This window comes from Hylobates moloch, unplaced genomic scaffold (genome assembly GCF_009828535.3).
Source record: "Hylobates moloch isolate HMO894 unplaced genomic scaffold, HMol_V3 SCAFFOLD_11, whole genome shotgun sequence".
NCBI classification, from domain to species: Eukaryota; Metazoa; Chordata; class Mammalia; order Primates; family Hylobatidae; genus Hylobates; species Hylobates moloch.
In genome coordinates, this window is record NW_026652286.1 from 97,930,371 (window position 1) to 97,954,651 (window position 24,281).

General features: G+C 49.1%; 1 protein-coding gene and 1 non-coding gene across 11 annotated transcripts in view; both read left to right on the top strand.

The window, feature by feature from the left end:
* PKNOX2 (PBX/knotted 1 homeobox 2) overlaps positions 1-24,281 on the top strand; it is a 321,964-nt gene that overhangs the window by 149,796 nt on the left and 147,887 nt on the right. The window lies entirely within an intron of this gene.
* Positions 15,235-15,338, top strand: LOC116477502 (U6 spliceosomal RNA). The gene has a single exon (XR_004250475.1). It is a non-coding gene; the product is annotated as a U6 spliceosomal RNA (small nuclear RNA).

Here is a 24,281-nt window from a genome sequence, read left to right on the forward strand (position 1 = left end):
GTCCCCTTGGGCCGGAAGGAGTGATGACTCGGGAGAGGTGGGGACGAGGGTCAGAACAGACCATGAGGAATGAAAGGATGCTTGTGTTCTGGCAGCCACGCGTGAGGACGGAGGACTGGTCAGGCACTGGGGAGGGAGTGCTATCTCGTCTCTCTGGCTGAGGGGGTGTTTGCTTAGCATCCCGTCGCAGATTAGCCCACTTGAGTCTGGAAGTGCCTCATCATGGTGAGAGGCAGGCTGGTGTGTTTGCACTGGGCCACTCACGGAGCTTGAGGCATTGTGGGATGGCCGGAGATGCCTCCCAGAAACCGATTTTAATGCCCGCCCCACCTTTGCCCTGCTCCCCAAGCAGCCCTCCCACCCTTCCCCCGCTCCCTGTCCTTTCTGATGCAATCTTCTCTCTACCCCATAGGCTTTGTCTGTGCTGGGAGGGGCTTGGACCTAGCTGGGGGAGGGGGGTGATCTTGTCCTTTCATTCCACTCATTCTGGGCACCTCGTCACCTCTCTCTTTTCTTTCTCTAACTTTATCTGCCTCTCCTTACCTCTCTGTTTCCCTCTCCCATGCGTTCCCTCCTGCTCCCCGACTCACATTCCCTCCTTTTCCTCTCTGTGTCTCTCTTTCTATTTCTATGATCCGTTTCCTGGTGCTTCTTTTGTTCAGTCATCGGCACCCCCTCCCTCCCCGAGGTTGTGTCGGGAGTAATGCTGGTTAAATGCTGCTGTCTGCACAGGGCAGGCTCTGTAGTGTGTGCTGATTTGCTGCAGGGAGGGCCAAGAGCACAGCACAGAGGGCCAGAGCCAGTGGTGTGGTGCTTCTAGACTCAGTTGGGTGCCAGCCCCAGCTCTAGCATGCCCTGGTTGTGTGACTGGGGACCAATTCCTATTTTTCCTTGGGCCTCAGTTTCCCCAGAAATGCAATGGGGAGGACATTGCCCTACCCTTCAAGGACATGCCTTGGTTCATAAAGGAGACCTCCTCTCTCTAGAGCCAAGCTCCCCCACCCCACCCCCATCCTGCCAGGGGAGGCTCAGCCGCTCCCTTCCCGTCCGTAGCAGTGGGGGAGGCCGCATGAGGAGGAGCGGGGTGGGAGCAAATGGAGGGGATCTGCTGGCGGGCCTAGTTTAGGCAAACAGCAGGGACTGCTGGCAACGGCTCCAGCCCCCACTCCCGCGGTAACAGCTGCAGTCCAGCTGCTGGCATCCCTGCTGGGGGAGCGTGCTAAACCTCTCCGGGGTCAGCACTGTGGTATGTCGGTTTCCATAGCAACCAGCCAACGGGCCACTTTCTCAGAACAATTCCCCTACTCAGCCGGGTTCTGGACTTAGCTCAGCCCAAGGGCATGTGGCTGAGGAGCAGCGCGGGAGGGGGAGAGCTGCCGAGGGCCAGACTGGGCCCCACAGAACGTGGCTATCTCAGTCCGGTTCTTCGCACGGAAGGCGTGGAGCCGAGGATGAGCCCTGCAGACTCTTCCGGCGCTGGCTCTCCCTGGCCTCTCTCTGTGCCACGCCGCCCCCACCACCCGTCCACAGGCTGCCCAGCTTGGCCCGGTTGGAAGAAGTGTCAGGTCTTTGTCTGAATTTGGAGAACAGCTGCCTTGGCTGGGTTCAGAGCTGGGAGGACAAAAGTCCTGGAATGGCGTGTAAGAAGGTGCAGGGAGGGGGCTTTTCCTGGCTTCCTTCTCCGCACCCTTCCATCCAGCTCTTGCAGGACCATGGGAATCCCAGTGACCTCAGGGGATGGGGGGCTAATCAGTCCTCCCCCACATTTAGAGGGTGGGAGAGGATCACCTTTCTCAAGCCCCTACAGGAGTTAACTCCCTGAATCTGAGCAAGTTGGTGCCATCCCTGACACTGTTAGGACAAGAGAATCCTTAGAGGTGAAGATCCATTATGGGAGCTACAAGGGACCTCGATCCATTTTCTGGATAAGGAACCGGGACCCAGTGGAAAATGGATTGCCTGGGGGCCAGGGTGGGTAGGGGGCAGAGGGCAGCTGCTTCCCAACCCCTCTCCTCTCCTGGACTGAGCTCACCGTATGTCCCCAGGAAACTGGATGGTGCTAGAGCTCCTTCCCCAGATCCCTTGGAATGCAGCTCAGGCTATGGTGGGCCTGGGGTCCTGGGGAGTTTGTCACTGGAAGGGATTTCATTTTCAGAAAGGAGCCATTTGCAAATTGGGAAACTGAGGTCAGGGACAGTGTCTCTTTAGGCCTAATAAGGATTGGACGTTAGGGCTGGGACTTGGCTTCCTGAGAGGTCACCTGGGTGGTCCCTGCTAAGACCTGGGAGGCACAGAGCGTTCTTGGGTGGGGTGGTGGGGCCGGGGGGCTGCCCAGCTGTCTTGATCTTCTACTCTGTGAAATTATTCCTCACTTTCAAGGGGCCTAGTTCTCCCTTCCCCACCCCCCATTCCATTTACCCCCATCCCCTGAAAGGAGGAGACAGATGTCCTTTCTTCCACACATCACAGCTGCAGCCAGACACAATTTCTCTAAGCCCTGGGAACAGGTGTGGAGTAGTTCTAAGCCCCCTAGGGATGTGGGGGACTCGAGAAGGCGGCCAATTTTAGAAGCTGCACGGGTTCCCATCCTCCCCTGGCCCCATCTGTGAAATGGGAGGACTGCTCTAGGTAAGCACTTCGCAGAGTGGGCTCTGGGGGCGTAAAGAAAGTTCTAAAGCTAAGCCAGCTTGGGAAAGCCTGTGTGAACCCCTTGTCTTAAAACAGTTACAGGGCTTATGGCTGGGCGCGGTGGCTCAAGCCTGTAATCCCAGCACTCTGGGAGGCCAAGGCAGGCGGATCACGAGGTCAGAAGATCGAGACCATCCTGGCTAATATGGTGAAACCCCGTCTGTACTAAAAATACAAAAATTAGCCAGGCGTGGTGGTGGGTGCCTGTAGTCCCAGCTACCCGGGAGGCTGAGGCAGGAGACTGCCGTGAACCCGGGAGGTGGAGCTTGCAGTGGGCCGAGATTGCACCACTGCACTCCACCCTGAGCAACAGAGCGAGGCTCCGTCTCAAAAAAAAAAAAAAAAAAAAGTTACAGGGCTCATTACAAGTTTAAAGACTTTAACCTAGGGCTTCCTAAACCTGTATGATCAAGGCATGCTGATTTCCGATTCTATGAACAAACCTCCCTGGCAAACACTGGCCTCTGCAAGAGGTTCCAAGGCCTTTCTCTCTCTGAGGTTCCTCTTCAGCACCCAGGATGCTCATGCCAATTCCTGCCACACACCTGACTCGCTCCTCCTCCGGTGGACGCATCCCTGACACTGTTCTCTGCCCCATGGCCTCCGCTGCAACCTCACCCTGCTGGCTGCTCAGTTGTGCTTGGGTCTTCTCCATCCCAGACCTTCAGAGAGCCCGAACAGAGGCAGGGGCAGTGTGGGGGTGTCACCCAGGTTTCTGAGGGGTCTAAGCCCCTCAGCTCAGCCCCCACCCCAATGGTCCCCAGAGGGTTGCGGGTCATCTATGGCTTTTCTGCTTCACAGGGTTGGGTAATGGCTCTAGAGCAAGGAGAGAAGAAAATTCTGGCCGCCAAGGATCTCATCAGGAGGATCCTGAAGGGGGAAGCTTAAAGAGGAATAGGCTTTCCTCTCCTCACCGTCTAAACTCTCAGAGAAGTCACACCTCACATTCCGCAACCCTCAAACTTCCCAAAGGCCCTCAGTGTGCGTTACGCCCGCCCATCAGGAGACAGCTGTGGTGTGGTGGAAAGCGTGTCAGCCATGGAGGAAACCTGGGCCCCCAGCTCCATAACTGGCCAGGTCTCTGCCCGGAGGCAGGTCACTTCACCCCTATGCACACTTACCAAATTTCTCAAAGAAAGGAATAGTTAGTTCCTTTCTCACTGGGTTCTCATCAGAGTTGAATGATATGATAAATGTGACAACGGCTGGCATGGAAGAGTAGCTCAGAAAGCATGAGCAGAGAGGAATTCACGACCCCCCCCCCCCGTCAGAGGTAAGATTTCTCTCATTTTAGGAGAGAGAAAACTGAGGCTCAGACAAGTTAAGCCACTTGCCCAAGGTCACACAGGCGGTCACCCCCAGTCCTTTGCCTTCCCGCTTTGCTTCATTTCCAGAGAGATGCCTCTGAGATGGGAGATGTTACACTGACTTTTGGGGGCATTTAGCAAGTGTGATGCCCTTGATTCTTGAACTTTTCATCCTCCCCACTAGTAAAATGCCTGCCAGACAGAGGCTGGAAGACAGCCCTCCTTTTTTGAAGGGGTGGGGTTATGGATGTGTGGAGGCAGGAAGGGGGTATTAATTCTTGTGAAAATAGCTTTTCAAAAATAAGAGTAGGCTTCTGCACTAAGACAATCTCATTTCAGTTTGCAAAGAGCTCCTCCCAGTAAGAAGGGAAAAAGTTTTCTCCTTACCTCCTCGTTCCTGGCCATGCAGACCCTCAACAGGCCCTGCCACCAGGTCCCTCTCACTCTGCATGTGCAGCCACAGGATGCTGAGCTGCTGTCCTTGAGCCCTTTCCTTACAGCAGCAAAACCAATCCACATGCAAGGCCTGGAGGTCAGGACAGGACTCACGGCTTCCTCCCTACTTCCCACCCAGGTTCTAAAGTCATTTTATTTAGCACAAGGAAATGAAGAAAGAATGGGGGATATGAGGAGAAAGAACAAGCATGCCTACCATGTGCTCCACATTGTGCTAGGGCCTTAGGAATGTGCCTTCAGCGAACACTTTATCTCCTTTTTGATTTTTCGGTGGGTGAGACAGGCTGTTTAGAGGCCATGGGAGGGGAGGGGTTTTGTCCCTGCTATGATTGTCTGTTTCCGTCACCAGCCAAAGCATGGACCCTGATCGGTATCTCCATTTGGCTAACTCACCTTCTCTTCTGCTGTCTCCTTTCCTCCCTCCATCATTTGAAAATTTCACAACCTGTGAGATTGGGAAGCATAGGTAGATGTTTGGTCAAGCTGGAACGACAGTTCTACCAAACTCCTCCCCCTGTGCTCATGTGTGTGCTCCCGTACTTACGTGGATCTAAGTCCTGTCCTGGGATAATGCTCGTATCTGGAGTGAATGGAAGGGTCAGGAAGGATGTGCTTGTCCTAGAGGCTTGTAGAGAGAGGAGCTATCATTGCAGCTGCTCCTCCTGAGCTCATTCAGGTGTTCCCTCTGCCTGGCTGGGCCATCTCTTTCCTTGCCCTTTCAGTAAGAGGCTGTGGAATTATGTGAGGGAGAGAAAGAAGCTACTGCTTAGAGGGATTCTGCTCTCCAGGCCTTAAGCTGGGGCGCTTTCTAGCTCCGCTGTTCTCATTTAAAGGGATGGCCTGACTCCAGCAGGTATCTGGAGGTAAAAACAACAAACAACCCCAAACATCTCCCAGCGGCAGACTGGGAGATTTCTACCACAGGCGAGATTTCCTGCTCAGCTTTCTGATGGAGGAAGCCTGTGTGTTTGTGTATGCACGTGTGTGTGTGCAAGTGCTGTGCATGTGTGTGCGTGTGTGTGTGCAAGTGTGTGTGTGTGTTTTCTCTGCTGATTTACAGGCACTTTTTGGGTTGATAGATCTGTGAGGAAGAGTAGGACTGGAGTCAGGGAATTGTCTTCGATCAGAGGCCTGATGAGAACAAGCGCTCATCAACACTATTTAGGAAGGTGTTTTGTGCAGCAATTTGTGGCAAGTGATGGGAGGATGGTAGGGTGTGAGAAGAAGGGGAAAAATGCCACAGTATCTGACAACTTAAAACTCAGGGAGTCATAGAAATGTTGGGGCTTTGAGAAAACTTTGCCAACAACTCTCCTGTGAGGGTCTCTGGCTTCAGGTCACTGAGAATCTCAGAGGGAAAACAGGAGCAAGGACACAGCGGGCCCTCGTGGGAGCAGATGCAGTCCTTTGGCCCACCTGCCCCTCCCTGCTCTCATCTCCGAAAACGTCGGCCCCCAACGCAGACAGGCCACTCGGAAACCAGGGAGTGGGGTTAAAAGCATCTCTCAACCCAATGTTCCCTTCTCCTTTCACATGCAGTATTTTCGGAACCGCGTGCTGTAGAAGCTGCATTTTAACAGTGGAAACATTTTAATTAAATGGGGAGACCTTAGGTCTGTCACATGACCTGGGTGTTCTCCTGTATAAAATGAAGGCTGATAACAGCTCCTTGACCACTTCACAGGACTCTGGGGTCAAACGTGGCATGGGAATAGTGCTTTGTAAGGGAATTCAGATGTATAAGCTGTTCTTAGTAGGAGAGCCGTTTGCTCACCTGCTTAATGCTGGGGTTAGGGCAGGGCTGAAGCTGGGAGCTGGTGTTGGTGACTTCGGGAAGTTAGTTCTCCCTTGCTTCCAAGTCAATCAGTGCTGGCTTTCAGTGATATTATTGAAAGCATATAAAGCTGGTCTGGTTGGCCTTAGAATAAAAGCTTCTGAAGGGCAGGGGGGCCTGGGGCTGTGTGTGACAGAAGTCTCTTGTTTCAAGGAGACATCAGTTCAGTGGTGGTATTCTGCCTGTCCCTGTGAGATCTGGGCTCGGACAAGCACTTTAAACCCACAAGTGGGCTGCATCATCTCTGAGAATTCCGTGACCCTTTCTAGGGTGGGGGCTGAGGAGGCCAGGAAATGGCTCTGGTCCCATTAGTCATTCTGGCGCCAGCAGCCCGACAGCAGTGGCTTCTCATAGGGGAGTTGGGGGAGATGCCCATGGCGGGAGGGTGCCATGGGGGTGGGGTGGAGGGCAGGGGGGCTGCTGTTCTCATGCCCCTTTTTACCTAGATGCTGCCAAAGGTGGTCCCTGGAACAGTGACCACAAAGTGTCTCATGGGAGGAAGAAGAATGAGAGATGGGAATTCTTGTAAATTTTTAATCTGAAAAATAAAGTGTGAATTAGAATTAATGCAGGTATTAAATATTTAAACTTTCTGTACTCACTTTCATTTTTAACATATTCCTTCCTCAAAAACCTCAATAACGCTTGTCAGATTTGTTCTCAAGATGTCCCCCTCTCTCCACCTCCCCCCAGGCCCAGCCCCAAAGTGAGACCACAGGTATTCATCATCCTGATGGAAATGCTCATTTTGTTTCTCCTACAGGAACCGTCTGATCTCTCTCTTTATATTTATGCTTTCTCTCTATGGCGGTGTAAATAATTAATGCGGTTATAAACACATCCTATGCAAAATATATATTAGAAAAAATAACTCTTTAATTTGGCATGTCATTTAATTCCATTTTGTAATCATAGCGCATGGGCTACAATTAATGCCAGGGCTGAGGAATCCAGCCTGACTGCTGACACTGGCAGAGGCACGACCAAGTCTCCCAGACTGAGGCCCTCTTGGACCCTCAGCTGTCTCTTCTTTGTGTGCTTTTGGTTGATGGATGGAGATGGTGCCCACTGTCCAGGGCGAGGCTGAGAGCGAGTCTGGAAATGAAACAGGAAACTCACTCCTATCTTCAATAGAGTGGGGTGAGGCTGGTCCAGGTCTCTTCAAGCGCACTTGGTAGCGTTCATCCAAAAGGATGCTGGGACATTTTGATGTAGGACATTTGGTATATCTTCTTGGGGTGGGGGGCGGTTGTCCTTGGACTTTTGGGGAGTTCTCACAAGGATTGGCTTGGGGCACAGTAGCAAAGAGTTTCCTGGAAGCTGGGTTTTATGCATGCATTAATTTAACAAATATTTATTGAGTGCTTCATATGTGCCAGGCATTGTTGTGGGCACTGGAGATACAACAGTGACTACGACAAGAAATGAAGATGAGAATATCCAGTTTCTGAATATTCTACCACGGCCTCTGCTCATTCCTTTTTCCGTTCAATGGTCTTTCTGGCTATCTTAAGGAATCCATCTATCAGAGCCACTCCTCCCTCAGGTTTTAAGAACTCTTGGCTAGTATTTGAATAACTCAGTGTTGCTGGATTTACCAATTCCTGTGAGTTTAGCACAACCTCGCAAGCAAGATTGCAACTCCCACCAGGCCTCTCTCCCCTGGGACGAATCCTACAAACCGAATGACTGGCATCGGCATTCCTTTCTCCTGGACTCCCGGTGTGGTCTTCCCTCTGCAGGTGGGTGAATGGCTCTTTTGGGAGACTGCAGGTCCTGCCATGACATGGCGTCTTGCACTGCTGATCCTGCCTCTGCGTGTCATCTCAAGGGCCCAGACTTGGGGCTGAAGCGTTGGAGGTTTGAATTTCAGCTTTCATGTGGCATTTGTCAGCCTTTCCCCCTATTGAATATCTTCCGTAATTGTCCCACGCCTGGCGCCATTCAGTGTGTGTTCCCAAGCTAAAAAGCTCTCATTCACTTGTGGCTCAGGCTCTCATTAATTCTTTCATGGGGTGGAGAATAATGAGGGGACAGCTAATGCACTCAAAAAAAATTGATTTTGTAGTTAGCAATTTGCCACTCTTTGTTTGGAAAGCCAGTGTGGACTCCTCAGCCTGTAATTCCACTGAGGAGAAAATTTAAACAATTGGCACCCAGGACCCAGCCCACCTTCCCAGAGAGGCTCTGATGCACTCTGCATTTCATGTTTCCCAGGATAGGATGGCAGGAGGAAACTTGGAAATCATCACCAGCACCCTGCTCTTCTCCCCTGACTCAGGCTCCTAGACCAGGGCCTGTATCAGGCATGGGCTGATTCAGGAGGTGGAGAGCTGTCTGACTTGAAAGGCCTATGGGAGGAGTTTCCAGACATCTCAGAGGCTCTTGATTGGCTGGGACCAAAGATGCTGAACCTTAGCTGCCTTGGGGGGTGACACAAGAAGTTCTGCAGGACGAACCCCTGTGACTCGACTTCTGTGTCTTTCATGGGGGCTGATGATCCTGTCTGTGGACTTGGAGGGAAGATGTTTGAATGATTTCACAGTTCCCTGTCCCACCATCCCGTCCTCTCTGCTGGGATAGCCACGGGACTGAATTCTACCCAGACTCTAGTATATACTCTGGCCTTCCTTCTCAGGAAGGATTGAAGGAGCTCTGAGTTAGTTTTCAAACTTTGCTACAAGTCCAGCTTGGCCATTTTGCTCTGCTTTTAGAAAACGGGCTTTCATCTTAATAATACCAAATTTCCATTTGTACACCGTGTCAATCTGACAAGACACTCATAATCTCTTTCTGGACATCTCCGTTGCTGAATGCTCCCTGAATACAGTGTTCCATGCTCTCCTTTCTTGAATAGACCTTCTCCCATAATTTGCACCAGGGTTTCCTCCCTACCTCCATCCCAAGGCAGAGTGCGTATTTGGGTCAGCTCTCAGTCCCACTCCTATCTTCATTTGTTCATTCAGTATGTGCCATGCTGGCATGTATCTCAGAGCACTCTGCTCACTTGGTTTTCAGAGGAGTCTCAGTTCCTGTGTTCCAGAAGACACTGATTTCAGTTCTGTCTAGACCTTCAGTGTGTGTCCTGTCATGAAAATAGCAGAGTTGAGGGAAGGAGAGTAGCAAATTGATGACTTTGTCAAGAAAAAAAAAAAAAACCCAAGGTCCGTAAGGAGCACCTCCTCCTTGGGCCTTGCTCCAGCTCATAACCCAGATGTTTTTCCTGGCTCTGCTCAGCCCATGGTACCCAGAAATGATGTGACTCCATTTGGAGCCATTGATGAGCCAGAAGCCGCCTTTGCCCGCCCCCTGTGACAGATGCATCATTGAGTCCCTTGGCTCTGTTAATAAAAGCTGCCCTTTCTTTCCTAATGCCCTGTGCCTGCAGTGGCAGGGCCATAGACCTCTCAACGCTACAGTGACAAATCACAGAACACTATAATCCCAGAGCCACTCGATGCCTTTTATTAAACCTGACAAATATCCAATAACCCTGGCCTCATGCCTACTCTCCTACATCATTTGATACAAATTGCGTGGAGGCTTGGAGGGAAGAGTGTTTCAAATGGGAACTAGAGCTGGTGATGACAGTGCTCCTGGCTGCGAAGGGCAGTGGGGGTGTGAGGAAAGCTCTCCAGGTGTTTTTCCATAAGTCTGTCTCAGCATGACTGATCCTGGATCCTTAGGTAATTGATTCACTGGTGGAATGTCTGGCTCTCGATGAATCATGATAAATGGCATTTGTGAAGCCCTTTACCAATTGCTAAGCATAGGCACACATATTATCTCATTTAATGCTCACATCAACCCTGAGATGAATGCTCCTGTCCCAGTTTTACAATTGAGAGGAAGAGATGCAGAAGGTTTGACTTGTTAAGGTCACATGATTAATATGGGACAACTGGGGCCCAAGCTCAGATCTTGATTTTGTATCCTGTGTTCCTTTGACTTTCCGTTTCCTTCCGTGCCCTCTCTCCCCTTCTCCCTCCATAACATGGAGGGTTTGGGCCTTGTTCTACCCAGCACCTGGAGTAAGGATTAAAGAGGTGTTCTTTACGCTTTGATCTTGTTGAGTAAAGAGGGCACAGGGACAGCTCCCCCGCTTCCTCCAAGAGGAACAGCCTCCTTCTTTGTGGGGTTTCCCCTTCTTTATTTTTCCCATGGACTCCCAGTGCCTTCAGCGCAGGTCCTGGTGTGAACAGGAGAGGAGTAGCAATGAATCAGTGCTTTTTTGAAGCTGTTTTCCAGAAGTGAGAGAATTGACTTCTCCGCCTGCCTTACCATACCTTGTTTCAGGCAGTGACAGAAGCAGTGTTGAGCACTGACTGTCAGGTCTGGCTAAGTGTAGGGAGAACGGCCTGCAAAGGGAGGCAGCCAAAGCCCCTACTGTCACTGCCCATCACTCAAGAGCTTAAGCAGCCAGCTTCCTGCACCAGTCTTGGGTTGAAGAAAACTTGCAGTCTGCCTGCCTAAAAGCCCGCCCAGTCCAGGGTAAGAAGCTGCTTGTCAGGCCCGGAGAGAATGGCTGTGCTGGTCAGGAAGGCAGCCTGTAAATGAGCACACTCCCCAGGCAGGCTCAGAGTTCAGGGATGGGTGTTTACCTTTGCAGCCCACTGTGCTTCTCGCCACTTGAAATTCTCCTAAGAACCCAGAGGAGCAGCTGAAAATATCCCAGGTTATATGAAAATGAATGAAGGCTCAGCAAACAGAGCCCAGCTTCTGAGCAAACAGCTGAAAAGGCAGGCAGCAAAACAAGAAAAGGGGAGAATGCAAAAGGAGGATGGGCAGATAGGAGAAGGAGGGAAGGTGGACCAAGGGGCAGGAGGAGGCGGGTCAGAGCGAGGGCTCTGGCTTGTCTTCTGTCCTGGAGATGCCTCTGCCATCCACCTCCCTATGGGGTGAGGAAAGCAGTGCCAAGTAAAAAGTTCTCAACTTTGGGCTGGATGGAGAGACTACTTGGGGGAAAATGCCTTGTGGTCTTGTGAGTTCTATGGTATTTTTCTGCAGTGAAGGGAAGTTGGAAGTGAGGGTAGGTCTGGGCACTTTGCCTTCCTGGGAGTTAGGAGGCCTGGGTTCCAGACCCAGCTGCCATGGTGTCACCTTGGGCAACACCCCATGTTTGTGAGTACAGTTTCCTTATTGGCAAAATGAGAAAGTTTGACTAGATCACGTCAGGGGGATCTTTTAGCTCTAACATTCTATAGTTTTTGTTTTGTTTTGTTCTGTGTTTTGCTTTTACTGTAACTGACAAAGACTTGGATACATATTTGACTGCTATTGAGCTGTGCTAACCGCCTTAGGAAGCTTATCTTCCGAGACACATGGACACGGATGGTCATGTGAGCAGGAACCAGCAGAATAAGAATCTTCTTGGATATTGTGAGCGAGGCCAGGCTGGGGCCAAAAACGTAGCTTCCTGCCAACAGTGGTGAAGGTAGCATCACACTGGCTCTGGAACCACAGGTCAGAGTTGGAGGACCTCATATTTATTACTTAGTGTGTATTCTGTGTCTAAAGCTGTGCTAAGCACTTTGCATTTATTCTCTCATTTACTTTTATACCAATGCTTTGAGCTAAGGCTTATTACTATCCTACTCTTATGCCTCAGAGCAATACAGTAACTTGCCCGTGGTCACATAACCTAGATGTCACCCAGGCCTGAATGCTGCAGGGGGTCCACACTCCTGACCACTGCACCACATATACTTTCAGAACCTTATGGTCTCAGGGAAAGACACGATGAGGCTGAAGGGTAAGGGATGTTGAGCCCCACATCCCAGCTCCCTGAGGGGTTGTGTTCCCTCTGCAGAGCACAGAACGGAGTCCCTATATATGAATCCATTGCCTCTGTGGTGCCAGCCCTGTGCAGAGGAGCCCTGCCAGCTCGTCTCAGACAGCAACTCATGAAACCATGGCCTTTTGTTTTGTTTTGTTTTTCACCTTTTAAAAACTAGAGAGCAAACTGTGCAGCAACCATAGTGCCAAGAGGGCAGGCAAGGATGCGTGAATAAGGAACACACGGGGATGGAACATGTCGGCTGCAGCTAGGAGGACTTGACCTGAGGCTGGGGGCTGGAGCAGGCCCAGGCCAGGACGCTGGGCCATGGCCTTTGTCTACTCTCTTAGTTGCTAAGCTTCCTCATAAAATATTCTAGGACCTTGGAAGGCTGAATGACCACCTGTGAGGAATGTTGGAATAAATGGGAGCTCCTGCTGTAGGTGGAAGGTCAGATTAGGGGCGCTAGGATAACACCCAACTCCAAGATGCTACACATCCATGTGCTTCTATTATGTGCTGGTTATGAGCCTGGTGTGGCAGCAGGCCCAGTCTCGGGGCGCAGAGATAAGACAGCACATCTAGCCATAAATCGCTTCCTTCAGGCAGGCAGTCAACAAATGCTAGATGCCTACTGTGTACAAGGCTTTACTGTAGGTTCAGAGAATAGTGCTGAACAAGACAAGGGTCCCTGCCATCAAGGATTTCATATTCTAAGTAGGGAGGAGGAGAGTGAATAAACAAGGAAGCAACCATGGAAATAAGAAAACATTAGGTCCTGACGAATGCTGAGAAGAAGGTAAAGCAGACTCTGGTGGGAGAGTGTCTGGGCTGGGTGTTGGGGAAGGCTCTCTAAGGATGGGATATTTGTACTGAATCTGATGGTTGAGAAAGTGACAGCCATGGGTAGATGGGAGGGAGAGCATCTCAAGCAGAAGGAAAAGCAAAAGCCAAGTCTCCGGGGTGGACCTGAGCCAGTGTGCCTGGGGAATGAGTAGACAAGAGGGAGGATGAAGAGAAAGGAGGTCAGGGAGGCAAAGAGGGTCTTAGGAGGCCACATAAAGGCATTTGGGTCTTACCTGTCTTGGATAAGCCATGAGGACTGTAACGGGGAGAATGAGAGGAGAGCTGAGTGTGTTTTAGAAAGACCACTCAGGTTGCTGAGGGAGTAAAAGGGGCTGGTGGAGGCTTTGTTGGCTTAGTCTTGGCCATGGCAGTGGAGATGGAGCAGAGCTGTGGGATTCAGGTGGTTGAGGACTTCTTGATGGATTGAATGTAGTTGAGTAAAGAAAGGAACCAAGACTGATTTCTAGATTTTTGGCACCTAAATGGAGAGTTTTACTTAGATGGAGGAGGCTTGGCAGAAGGGGGTATAGGATCTGAGGGGAGAAGTTAAGAGATCTGTTTTGAATATGCCAAGCTCAGGATGCCTTTGAGACACTGAAGTAGAGGTGTTAGGTAGACAGTTGAATGCAGATGTCTGGTTGTCTGAATAGAGGTTCAGCTGGAGATGGGGATGTGAGAGACCTGCGTGTGTAAGAAGGTCCTTAAAGCAATGGGAAAAGATCACATAGGGAGAGAGAAAGGATGCAGAAAGGGAGAGTGAAGGAGATGCTCCAGTATTTTTAGGAAATGCCAACAGAGGAAGCTGAGAAGGAGTGCTTGCAAAGTACGGGAAAAACCAGAAGAGTGAAGTGTCAGGGCCTGGAGGAGAAAGTTTTTTGAGATCAGCAATTGACCTGCTGTGCCAAATGCTGCTGGGAAGTCAAAATGAGGACAAAGAATTGACCATTTACTTTGGCAAGATATGGTCCTTAGTAATCTTGGTAATTAGTCATCAGTGGAGCGGTGGGTAATAAAGCCTGATTGGGGCAGGTTGAGGAGAGAATGGAAGATGGGAAAGAGAGACAGTGAGTATAGATGACTCCTTTGAATAGATTTACTGTGAAGGGGAGCTCCAAAAGAGGTGGAAAATGGAGGAGGGACTTGGGTCAAGGGAGAGTTTATTTAAAGGAGGATGATATGGAGGTCTGTTTATATGCCAGTGGAAGTGATCCAGTTAAAGAGGGAGAAAAGTCCTTGAAATGGCACAGGAGAATGGGTTCAGAGCCCAGTGAAGGTATTGACCTTGGATGGGAGCCAGGACTCTTTTCCTATGGTAATTGCAGGATAGCATGGCCTGAGTATTTTAGATCTGAGACAGACACAATAAAGGGCTTGTTGATGGGAAGATTTCATCTTATAGAAATCTGTTTTCTGTATGAAATATACTGCAAGGTCATCAACTGAGAATGGGATGGGGAGGGAGTGTTGGAGACCTGGGGAGAGAAGGAAGTATGAGGTTTCCCCAGAGACTGGGAAATTGAATTTTCTAGGGACATGTGGTAGTTTTTTCTGACAGTGTTGAGTGAGATTTGTGGTCATGTTTGAAGCGAGTCTAGTCAGCAAATTTGTATCATTTTTCTCCAGTAATGTTCAGCTGCTCTGGTACAGGCCCTGAATAAGTGGGTAGGATACCAGGGCAGGAATTCTGCTAGACCAAGACAATGCAAGGAGAGCTGCAAGAAGCCCAGGTGATCAGCATGGCAGTAGCTGAAGTGTTGGATGGTGGAATCAGAACTGGGCAAAGAGGGAAGTGAACACATGCAGGGAGTGATGGAAACAGATCATAAAAAAATGTTTTTAATGAAGTAGGATTGGAGAATTGCTGGAGTAAGTAGGGGTGTCAGAGTAAGCTCGGGTGGCAATGGTCAGAAAGTGGGAAGTTGGCAATGTACATTTCTTGGGTGATTCAGTTAGTGGTGTGCCAAAGTCTAGGAAATGGCCACGTGAGCGGAGCAAAAGTTCATGGGATGCCAATCACAGTGGGAAGAAAAAACAATAGGGCTCATTGAAGCTAGGAAGGACAGCCAGCTAGAGGCCAGAGTATCAGACAGGTCATCTTCATGGATTTTTGGAGTCTCCGATGATGCTGGCAGAAATAATAATGGAGAAGGGGTCAACGACCCGAGTGCTAAAGTCATCCATGAATGAGGGGGAATGTCCAGGAGATTGGTAGACTGACAGCATTTCATACGTAGGAGGGGGCATGAGGTCTGATGACAGGTGCTTCAAGTAAGTGAGCTTGGGTTTTTGAAAGAAGAAAGAGAGATGGTTTAAAAGCTGCAGTGGGGTGCTCGTTTCAGCAGCAAACAGACAAAATGGGAGTGACACAGAGAAGATTAGCATGGCCCTGCACAAGGATGACACACAAATTCATGAAGCATTCCATATTTTGTATAAAAATACAATTAGATAGAAGGAATAAGTTATAGTGTTCGATAGTACAGTAGGGAAATTATAGTTAACAATAAATTATTGTATATTTCAAAATAGCTAGGAGAGAAGAATTACAGCGTTCCCAACAGAAAGGAAAGATACATGTTTGAGGTGATGGATATACAGCTATTATGTATCAGTGCAAATATACAGCTATTATGTATCAAATATACAGCTATTATGTATCAATGCAATTTTTTTTTTTAAGGAAACTAGCTGGGTGTAGTTGCTCATGCCTATAATCACGACACTTTTGGAGGCTGAGGTGGGAGGATCGCTTGAGCTCAGAAATTTGAGACCAGCCTGGGCAACATGGCAAAACCCCATCTCTACAAAAATACAAAAAAAATTAGCCAAGTATGGTGGCCCATGCCTATAGTCTCAGCTACTCAGGAGGCTGAGGTGGGAGGATCACTTGAGTCCAGGAGGTGGAGGCTGCAGTGAGCTGTGATTGCACCACTGCATGCCCACTTGGGTGACAGAGTAAGACCCTGTCTAAAAAAAAAAAAAAAAAAAAAAACTGTAGTGGGAAGCAGGGAAGACACACCCATCTCCCACTTCTGAAGTATATGAGACATAAGAGACAAAACTGTCCCCAACAGAAAGGGCTTCTGAGGAAACAGGTCCTCGTGGAGAAGTCTGGGTTTCCCTTAAAGCAAGAAAGTGAAGGAGCCAGTCAGAGAGACTGGGATCTCCAGAGGGCATGGCCAAAGGCAGTGGGAGCAGCCTGGCGCTCAGTGTCTACCCAGCAGTGCATCAGCTAGGACCCTCAGACTCCCGATGACAGCTCAGGCGAATGGGAAGTCTGATGAGCGTGGTCCTGGAGGGCACAGCAGTCTGAGACTGAGGACCTTGGGATGGCTGGGTCTCGGCTTGCGACGGAGATGTGGTGCCTTCAGTTGAAGACCGAGGGAGGGGGCCGACTTGCTGGATTAGTACAATTGATGAGTGAATATCGGGGTGGTGGACACAGCCCACCCCGGAGGTGTTTGGCTGTCGGCATCCAGTAATGGCAGGTGAGAATCATATCACAGGGAATGTCAAAGTAAGAAAGGCATTCAGATATCCCTCACTAGCTCTTATTTTTCAGATGAAGAAACTGAGGCCCAGAGAGGTCACATAACTTGTCCAAGGTCATCACGCCAATGAGTGGGATTAGAATTTATTCAGAACAGAGGCAGGCATAGTTTGTGGATGCTGCCGGCCTAAGGCTGGGCGGAGGCACAGGAGGCTGGCGGATGTCCGTTTTCCCAGCCTGACTGAGCCGGGAGACCACTATGGTCTGGCTGTACCTATTCTCTCCTCGTGGTCACCATGTTTGCCCCCAACAGGGGCATGTGCCTGGCTTGGCGGGACTATTGGAAACCAGAGAGCTGAGATTCCATCCCTGTCATCCCTGCGGCACCTTGGTCAAGTGCCCTGGCTCATCTGGTTTTCACATCTCCTCTGTGCTTGTGGGCATGCCTGTGTGGCAACATGTAGGTGCCATGGCCTGTGAACTGCAGTGAGCAAGGTTGTGCCTGGACCTCTCAGAAATGGGCTGTGGTATCTCCTGGAGGGGCTTCTGTCTGACCGAATGATCGAATCATTTACCGAGTATCTACCCTGCACTCAGCCCTGCTTCCATGAAGCTCAAAACCTAGTGGGGAATATCAGACTGGATCTGGAGACTCAGAAGCTAATAAAGGAGACCCGAGAAGTATTTTAATTCACTGGCCTCACATGTCAGATGAGGAAAATGAGGCTATGGCAGCAGCAGAGTGAGAGCTTTACCCCGGCTGTGAACTCCTGGTCTGAAGCTGTGGCTGGTGTGCCTCACCTTGCCATTCAACTTGCAGTGTCTGCCCCGTGCTCCCAGCATCTGAGGGGCATCTGGTGGGCCCTTCCAGGCTTCTTCCTACAGAGCACCTCAGAAGCGGAATGCAGGGGAGTCCTGGCCCCAACTCCTAGGCCAACGGCCAGGCACCCAGTCTATGGTGGTATCTGGGGGCACCTTTTGCCACCCAGAATAGGATGCCAGTGAACGTGGCCCCAATGAGCTGGCTCCTGCCTTTCAGCCCTTCTCTCCTTTCAGCCCTTCTCTCCTTTCAGCCTGCGCAAGTGTTAAATACAGCATCAAATTAAGCAAAATTAAATACATTTCCATGCAGCATTTTTCTCTTGACTAAATCAAACAATGCGGTTGCCATAGCAACAGCCTCTTCTGAAAAGGTCACCTGCAAGAAACTGTGTTTTAGGTACAACTCAAGGAGATTATGGAGGATTAACTCATTTTATACATAGATATTAAATATATATTTTTTTCCTTTAAAGGAACTGTTATGAAGAAATAATATCCAACTGAGCTGGAAGATACCCACAGAAAAAATTTTAAGTCCCCGATAAAGGATTTTTTTTCCTTTTTTTTTTTTTTTCAACCAGCATGCAGTGGGGTGATATCTGAAATGGCGACTCTGTTTTTACTTGGCTTTAATTAAACCTCAGTCGGGGCTGAGAAATGTGGTGAAGCGAGATAATTGCACTATTCCCAGTACAGTTTTTAAACTCCGGCTTTGATATGCACCTCGTGACAGCCTGAACCTGCACCCAGACTCCTGGGGCTTCTTGAAGCTCAGCTTATAACCACCCCTCTCAACCTGTGTGCATCTGGGGAACAGTGTTGGGGACCTTGAATGGGAAGTGTAGGCTGGGGGAGGTGGGAGCCCTGGTCATCTGCCCAGGGGCAAGGAGAGGCTGCACCTTCCCTAAAAAGTTCATCTCTGGCACTCAGGGGTTCTCCACTGGACTTGAGAATCCAAACTGTCAGGGAAGGATGAACACAGCCAGTCTAACTCAGAAAGAGAATGGGGAGGTCTTCTCTAGCTTTTCCTGTGAGAGGAACTGGAATATCTCCAGGAAACCCTTACCGGATTTGAGTGAAAGTGGGCAGCCTGGCGTGGGTTCCTTTGTGAGTGTCACAGGCAGGGTGAGGGGCGATGCATGTTACTGTTCAGTGCTCTCCATCAAGACCCGGCGTGGAGTTCCCCCAAGAAAGAGGCTCTAGTTTCATACATTCACAGGGCCCTGCACGGTCTGCCCAGCCTGCCCAGCAATGGCACAGGCGTGGCAGGGCTCTGGCTGTCATGGTGCCAGGGTGATGGACATCTGTGGCTGAGGTGTATAAGGAGTATGTCTGCCCCCTTCCCAGTCACCCCCTCGTTCTGCCTGCTTTCCAGGAGGCCAAGAGTCTGAGGGTGTCCAGGTGGAGGGTTCAGATATATGGGGAAACAGGAAACTGGTGACCTGAGTGACCATGCTGGCTTCCTGGGCACCAGATGGACAGCTTCTCTGGAACCAAAGGTGGATCACACTCCAAAGACAATCCAGAATTTGCTGGGCAGGGCTGACAGCTCTCATGTCAGGGTTTCATGAGGCTCAGCTTTGTCTGCAGCTCAGGCCACTTGCTAGGGCCATGCCTCCCCTCTGGGCCTGCAAGAGCTGGTGGCTAGCACCAGCTCAGCCACCTCAGGAGGAAAGAGATTGGATTCCTGGAACGTATATGCGTGATATGGCCATGTGTAGAGCAGGCCCAGCTAACACAAATACTCTTAGAAATGTTCCTTCAATGCCTTCCTGGTGGCTGACCTGCCATCAAATGAAATGTCTTTCCCTTTCTGTCCTCAGATCCCCAGACTCCAGGCTCTTCTCTTAATTTATCCCAGTGCTAGACAAGGTGGGCTTGTGTGGTGCAGCAAAGAGGGAGGAACTTGCATGATAGGCAGGCCTGGATTTGAATTCTGGCTGCCACTTACCCCTTGATTGCCTCTCTTTCCTCATTTATCAAGTGGGGATAATAATAGCTACTGTCTTAAATAAGAGGTCCTACGGGGTTCTTCTGAAGATTGAATGAAATGACCTGAGAGAATGTAGCCGGATAACATAGGTGCTCAATTGATGTTTGCTGAATACTGTATTTCAGACACATGACTTTTGTACAAAACAAACCATGTGTTTCCTTTCTTGTAAAATCCTGCTTGCCAGCTGGGGGACAACCACAGAGCTTCAAGAAGGAACAGCAATTTCTAGCTCTAATCCCCTAATACAATCACTGGAGGTTTTCTTGAACTCTTAAGAAAAGCAAATCTACCGTTATCCAGGGAAGACTTTTATTTTTAGATCAACTCAGCCCTCTGAACTCACATGAACCCTTAAAAGAAGATCCCCAAGTGCCTAGCCAAACTGGAAAGACCTAGGAAAAGATCATCATTCCAAGTGGAGAGGGCTGACATTCGAGTTACTCAAATCCGGCTTATTTCCCTTTTAGGACAAGGTGCAGCTGCTGCCTTGCCGGTGCTGTTGTGGTGTCTGTCACTGAGCAGGGCTTTAGCCGTGCCGCTTTTCTTCTCTGGGGTGCCACTGCTCAGCTTGTCAGATAAGATCTCCCAAGTACCTTCAGAAGACACTTGGCAAAGAAAAGCTGTCTGTCAGCTCCAAGCCAGGCAGTGTTAGTGCATAAGCTTTGGAGTTAAACAAAATTCGGTTTGAAACTGACCTCTGCCAATTTTTAGCTGCATGGCCTTGGGTTGGTTACTTCCTACTAAGAATCTTAGTTCCTGGCTGTAAAATGTGAATATTCTGTTTATCTCACAGTGTCGTTGACAGGTTTAAATGAGATAATACTCATAAAGTGTTCACCACCAGGACTGGCACGTCCTAGTCTCTCAATCTGTGGTGTCATGATTATATCGAGACCAGTGGGTGGCAGGCATCTGAGTCACCTGGAGGGCTTGTTAAAGCACAGATTGCTGGGCCCTCCCTCTGGGGTTTCTGATTCAACAAGTCTGAAATGGAGCCTTGGAATTTCCATTTCGAACATGCTCCCAGGTGATGCTGCTGGTACAGGGACCACACGTTGAAAAGCACTGGTCTCTGTCATCCAACGAGGGAAATATTTGACCAAGATCCATGACATTTGAGCTTTATAGGTATCCGGCTTTGTTTACCAAAGCTTCCAAGTGGGTGTAGAGGACCAAATTTAGACTAGTGCTGTCCGGTAAAACGTTTTGCAATGATGGAATTGTTCTATGTCTGTGCTGGCCAATTTGCTAGTCACTATTCACATGTAGCAATTGAACACTTAAAATGCGTACAGCTGAAGGAGTGAATTTTACATTTAAATTTCACATAGCCAGCCGGGCACACTGGCCCATGCCTGTAATCCCAGCACTTTGGGGTGCTGAGGCGGGTGGATCACTTGAGGTCAGGAATTCAAGACCAGCCAGGGCAACATGGCAAAACCCCATCTCTACTAAAAATACAAAAATTAGCTGGGTGTGGTGGCATGTGCCTATAATCCCAGCTACTTGCGAGGCTGAGGCAGGAGAATCGCTTGAGCCCGGGAGGCTGAGGTTGCCATGAGCTGAAATCACACCACTGTACTGCAGCCTGGGCAACAGAAGGAGACTCCATCTAAATAAATAAATAAATAAATAACTAAATAAATAAATAAATAAAAATAAATGCCATATAGCCACATGCAGCTAATGCCTATCACCAGATAGCACAGACAAGATTCTCACAGATAGGGCTTAGTGAAGGCGTAACTATTAACCAGGGAAATGAATGGGTAAGCGGCTGACACCTCAAGAATGGAGATTGGGGTCAAGACAAACATTGCAGCCACCTGCCCCTTCAGTGTGTTCCCTCTACCTGAGACCTTCTCTGGAGAATTTAGGAGCCAAGTTGAAGCTTCCTCCTCCTCTCCTGTACTTCAATATCTAGGTATACTGCTCTCTGGAAGAGGCAGAAACAATTGAAATATATGACACGTAGGGTTTGAACATCCAAGTGGAATAAACAGTGATGGACCTCTTAGGGACAGTGGCAGGGTGGAGATGTGCCAGGGCCATGGCCTATGTGTTTTCAGGATACAATAAATAAAGACGTTTGGAAGGAAGTAGAAATCAGAGAGCAGCGTGATTTGTTCTGGATTGGAAGATGGAAGAAAAGAAGTGTCAGTTAAAAAGAAAACTTTTGACCCAAGACAAGACTAGGGACAATTTGAAAGAGGGGAACTCATTCCTTCAGGTGATGGGGAGTCGGGAAGAAGGCAATCATGTTTGTGTCCAGGATAGAAAGGTGCTTGCTAATTCGAGGCATTTCTGAAAGTGGGAAATGAGTCAAGTATTATAATACTATTCAACAGTCACTCTGACAGTGTTTGCTCTAAAATGTCTCATCTCACACCGGGCCTACTTCGCTTGGGAAAGTGATATAACATAGCAGTTAAGATCATTGGTTCTGGGAGTCACTAAGATGTGGCTCAAAATTAGCTGTGCCACTTACAAGCTGTAGAACCTCAGGCAAATGATGTAACCTCTCTAGCCTTGGTCTCTCCATCTGTAGATGGAAATAGTAATCGAACACACCTAAAGGGTTGTTTTGAGAATTAATGAGATAGTGGATCTCAAGTGCTTCATGTAATGCCTGGCACATGGCAAGAGCTTTGTAGCAGCCATCATCTCTTATTATGGTGTATACACCACTGACTTCCCTCCTAGTCTCTGCAGCAAGTACCCCCATGGGCTGTCCCATTAGGGCAGTAGGAGGGCTCTGCCTCTGGGAGCCCTTCCCTGAGAGTGTCTTATCCTGGACTCTTTGCCAAGGTAGAGGTGACCTCTCAGCCCGCTGCTCCTCAGGGGTGCGCCTTTACTCCACAACAACAACCAGGATAGACTGTGGTGCGTGTTAGCGCCAAGACACAAGAAATAGCATCGCCAGAGAACCAACTTAAGCCTGGCCTGATTTAGTACAGAGAAAATGACAGCTGCTGTGCTCGGCTGGCTTCCACCCAGCAGAAGGCTATTTTTTGCAAATAAAATGGTAAGTTGCTAATCAGAAAGATAAATTAAGAAGCATTAAGATAATGATGGTCTAATCACCGTCCACACGGAGAATTGCTAGAGTGAATATCCAGGCTACCGAGTGCTTGAGCGCATTTGGTGATTATTTGTATTATGAAGGGAATGATGAATTCCAGGCCTGGAATCAATTTAGCTTAGGAAACCCACAAGACCAGCCTCCTCGGAGAGGACACTAGGGACTTCTGGAGGTCATTGGGGCCCCTTTCTGTCCTCCACCCCCAGCTCTGAGCAGCCTTTCCTAAACCATTCTTGATTTCTGGCTGTTTCCCTACTGAGGTTCCCTGGCTTCTATGGGGGCACCTCTTGATCCACCTTTTTGGATACCTAATAAGCTTCTGCTTTCTTGGGGACTGATTGGGTGGGAGGCTTTGTTCTACCTTGAGAGCAGCAGAAAGAGCCCCATCTGGGAGCAAGTTGCCATATAGCAGAGAAGGGGATCTGGGCTTCCCTGGCCCTTTCTGTGGGCCGTTAGGCAGAAATGCTGCCCCATAGCATCGTGGCGCCTAAAGCAATCAAGCCATGGAGACTTGCTCTTCTTATCCTTTAGCTGAGAACTCAAGGCTAGGGGGGTGATCTGTCCAATATCGCAGAGACAGAGCCTGAACCAGGACTCAGGCTGGTGCTCCTACACGTGGTCTGCTGCTTTGAAAAGGGCTCTGGTGCTAAACTGAGAAGGAATGTTGAGAAAACACACCCCAGATTCCCAGTTCTCTGCTGAACCTTCATTGAGAATAAGGATATTGAAGGGTATTAGACATGAAATAGAATAAATAGAGAAGGCCCAGTTCATAGAATCTTGACAGTTAAGTTGAAGAGTTTAGATTTGATCTAATATCGGGCTATACATCATTTAACTTCTCTCAAGCTTCAGGGTAGCCTCAGCTGTATCTTCATCTGTAAAATGGGGATAATAAATGGCCTAACCTCTAGATTTGCTATGAGGCTTAACTGAAAGCTGCATTTAAAATGCTGAGCTTCCTATCATTCCTATTACTGTGAGTAAATGCAGTAACGACAGTAGTAGAGGTGACTGCAGCTAGATTCTAGGCAGTAGTGTGCTGCAGCCGGCTGGTACCAGCTTGCAAGAGCTGATTGTTAAATTTTCAGAAATTTTGCAAGCCAATGGTTAAACATAGCCATTATTAACATTAAATTACACAAATTTGCATTAAATAAATTCTATTAAAAACACAGGTAATAAATACTCCAAGCTCACAGCTTCCTAAGCACTTCACTACCATCCATGCCCTTGAGGGTGGAAATCCTGGGCGATGGTGTGTTGCTTTGCATCTCTTCCCCCTTCGCATTCAGAAACTTCACATCGGTAGCTTGAAACTGGCCATGGTGGGAATATTATTCCAGAAAGTCAGCTGTTAAATATTTACCAGCATACTACGGGTCCTGGTGCGTAGAGCGTAAGTGAGAGACGGGGCAGTGTGAGGCTGACTGAAGGACCGTAAGAAAGGCCCCAGCTCAGGGCAGAACACAGAGTGCACACTCCGTTCATGATGGAGGTACTTGTGGATGCACGGGAAGAAAGGAATGGGAAAAAAAAAACAGATCTGGGGCCAGGGCATGGAGGCTCACAGGTAGCCTAAAAACGGCACAATCGTAACTAAAGGAAATAAGAGGGCTTCACAAATTTGAATTCCTGAAAACTTGCATGTCAACAAAGGTTTAAAAAATCAAATCATATCCTAAAGGTATTAGGAAGCTCTCACTGAAAAATCCCATGGTAAATAATATTGTAGAGAAAAGAATCCTTTTGGAACATAAACACTTCCTCTCCGACAAAGTGAATTTGGGGTAAAAATGGATTTTTGCCCGATTTCTTCAAAGTAAGTTTTGCTAGCCTACGTAAGCCTATTGTGCCTGATGTGGGCACAGTGCAACGTCTGTCCACTCCCTTGGCTCTATGCCACCCCTTCGCCACCCACTGAGGTTGCAGGGAGAAGGGGTGATGAGCCCTCCTCCCCTGCCAGGCCTGGTGTAGCCTGCTG